The sequence below is a fragment of the Meriones unguiculatus genome, chromosome 8 (genome assembly GCF_030254825.1).
Source record: "Meriones unguiculatus strain TT.TT164.6M chromosome 8, Bangor_MerUng_6.1, whole genome shotgun sequence".
Taxonomy (NCBI): domain Eukaryota; kingdom Metazoa; phylum Chordata; class Mammalia; order Rodentia; family Muridae; genus Meriones; species Meriones unguiculatus.
In genome coordinates this window covers 48,778,023-48,781,496 of record NC_083356.1, presented here as the reverse complement: position 1 = coordinate 48,781,496, position 3,474 = coordinate 48,778,023, and positions in this window count along the sequence as shown.

Below are 3,474 nucleotides of genomic sequence, written 5' to 3'. Positions count from 1 at the left end.
ATTCTTTTTGGAAATGTCAAAGTAATGACTGTCTAGGACCATTTAAATGAGCCTTTACCAAAATGTATTTGGCCAGCAAAGTTCCCACCCATCCCTCCAAAGTAGCACTCAGGCACAGGAAGCGTAAGCCACTGTTTCTTAGACCTGCTTAAGGGTTCTTCCCCCTCCCCATCAGCACTGAGGTGCTGCCACGAAGCTCCAGAGCTGTGGCCAGCCATCCTCCGCCTCCGTCAAGACTCACGCAAATGCTCTGGTGCATGCCCAATTTAAAACATGCTCTGCCTCACTCCACAGGCAAATGAAACCCACTTTCCCTGAAATTACTTGTATTGTCCACGATATTGCTGTGGGCTAATTCCACTTACAGAAATAAAGAAGCTGTAGCCTAGAGTGGTGAGGGGTGTCTCTTTACACTTTCCCCATCCCATGCCTCAAATTTATGATGCAAAAAAACGGCATCTTCCATCAAAACTGCCCATCTTCTTTAAGTTTTTATCCTTTGAATCTATGTGCCTAATCAGTACCAGGCAGTTTTCCAATAGTGGTGGGGAAAATGAGGCTGCCTTATACTGTAAGACAATTAAGCAACCTGGCATATCACTATCACCCACCTTTTCTAAGAGAACAATTTTCTTACATATGTAAAATTTATAACATATTTTCTTTGGGAATAAGGACTTAACCTGTCATAAGCAGTCTCCACTACCCCTCCTAAAGCATTTACTTGGTAAAGGGGTTCAAAATCTATCACAGCCAATGACAGGCATCTTCATGCAAAAATAGCGAGTCTCGAGTTGAAGATTTTATTGCCATATTTTGAAACAACTGGCTAAGCAGCTGCTACTGTTATCTTCTAATTACTTCTCATTTTTCCAAAGTCTTAAATGCAAGCTGTAACAAATTAAATCTAAAACTCCTATATGCTCTTTAAAAAAAAAAAAAAAAAAAAGATCATTTTCAGAATGCACTGCAAAAAAAAAAAAAGTTGGAATTAACAAGTAGAAAGGGACACTGGCAGCGAGAAAGACTATAAATCAGCTCCCTGCGCATGGGTGCTTTGTTCTGTGACCATAAGCTATGCAGGTTTGCAGCCCCACTGTGATCCAGTGTTCCCATCCTGAATAAGCTCTTGGTAAGGATTCTGAAGTTAACCGAAAAGCACATCTCCCGGAAATTTTATAAAGGTGAACAAGAAATCCTTTCACCAGATGTCTGTTTTGCTCGCTCTTGGTGTCATGCTCTATTGACAGCACTTAACTACACAAGAATTTCTTCAGAGGATTCAACAGGCAATATTTTGGAGGCATTTCAAATCCAATAAATAAATAAATAAATCCATGATATTCTGTAGACCTTTGGCTAGCTAGGCCTCAAACTCACAGAACTCCACCTGCCTTTGTCTCCCGAGTACTTGGGTTAAAGGAGTGCAGCACCGCGGCCTGGCTTCCTCCTCATTTTCTAATTCCTCTTTTCACTTTTCTCTGACTTCTTAACCCTTAATTTGGTGGAGCTAAGGATGAGCGAATGGAATAGATTGTCCCACCTTCTTTCTCACTCCATGCTGTCATTCAACACAGGTTCCAGCAGAAAAGTCTGGGGATTTTCTCAGTGCACAGTTCTAAAATGCCACTCATGCTGCCCTCTCTTGACTTGGGTGGGCGCTACCCTCTAAATACCTATTGGCCAGTGACATCTTGAGATCCTTCCAGCCTCCTTCTCCCCTGTCTACCCTTCCCATCTCTGTCTCTAATCTCCTCCAAGGTCTGACTTGATCACCCTCTCAACCTCTAGAGGTTACAGTGAGTTATTCTGTAAAGTCTTTCTGATATAATCAGAAAGGCAACTTAGCAATGGGAATTGGGAGGGTTTCTAAACCTTATGGGTTTATTTAAAAAAACACACAAACAAACAAACAAACAAACAAAAACTTTCCCAGGAGGCAACACAGCCAGATTCCAGGGCAAAACTGCACCCAGTCACAAGAAGGTTTGCTGGGCTCCATACCTCCTGCCCGGACTCTCCTGAGCAATCTGGGCTGAAGCCAAATAACTCACTGCCCTAACAGGCTTGCAGGTGCTGCCTACACGCCAATACTTTGAGAGCCACCAGCTTTGGCTTAAGAAACCAGTGTCCCTGCCACTGCCAGCACTGAGGGGGGTCTGATCTAGCCGTTTATTGAGAGCACCCGAACTGCGCTAAGTGCGGCAAAGATCCGAAGATGACACTCTTCTCCAAAGTGTTAAGTGTGTAGTTCTACTCTCACCCCGGGCGGAGGCTCTGCCTGGGGAAGTCAAGCCAGATTAGTGACAAGCGACAGAGTGCTAACTGACAGAGGAGCAGCACTCAGGTTTCTTATTGCTGGTTGGCCAGTTGGGCTTTCTTCCTCACAGCACGTTTGCAACACATGAAAGAACCACAAGACAGAAGACAATCTTTTGTCCGAGTGTGCTTTAGTCGAGAATAATGACTTACTGCTAACAATGATTATCTTCAGGACTCAGGCAGTTGTTGCCTCGTCAGCCTCTATGCACGCACGCCTCTACAGACCCCCCCCCCCGCCCACCTCCCAATTGCTCCGGTCTATCAGTATGAGACAGGAGATTGTCATCTGAGATTTGCCACATCAGGGCTTCATTAGCATCTAAAATCAACACCTTCCCTTTCTCCCTCTTCTATCCCAGATGAGTTCTGAATTTCTGTACATTTGTGAATTCACAGAGGCATGAACAGAATGACAGGAACATCACAAATGCAAATGGCTTTGTTGCTAACAAATCATGCCAGTTTCTTCCTCCATGGTAGGAAAGGGTCTCTGCAAAATCACCTTAAGCTTGGAAGCTAGGGCAAAGGGGCGTCCAGCTAGCTACCCAGAGCTCTGTGAGAAGCAGCTGCTCTTAACCACACACAAACCCCTCATGTGTTTTCTTTCCAAAGCTGATTTATACTTCACTGAAACTGACATCTGCATCTCGGAAGAAATACTTCCCTGTCAAGAGAATGTAGCTGAATTCTGCTTGCTTGAAATGTTTTCATCTCAGACCAAATTTAGAATCCCCTGCCACCTGTTTATACCACCCATCCCCAGCAAAGCAGCCAAAGCTCACCTCTCCCATTCGCTTCCCAGCTGGAGCAGGGAAGGTGATGGGGAGACCGAGTTGTCAATTTCATCGGAATCTTTCTTCCCCCTTGAGTGTGCAGTATTGGGTTCTAACTCTAAGATGCATCAGAGTACAGCTTGCCAACAGAAAAGTGCAACCACAGAAGGGACAACATCCGGGCCTAGACACAGGCTGACCCACAGGCTCATCTGAAACAGTGAGAAACAGTGTTGCAGGACCTGCACTAGAGTGCTAGGGACTCATATATTTTGCCTCTGAATGGGTGTTAGTGCTGGCTAAGACTAGATCAGGTCTCCCGATATCTCTTTCTATCAGCACATTCATTCTTAAGACTCTACCTTCCCAAATCTGTTGG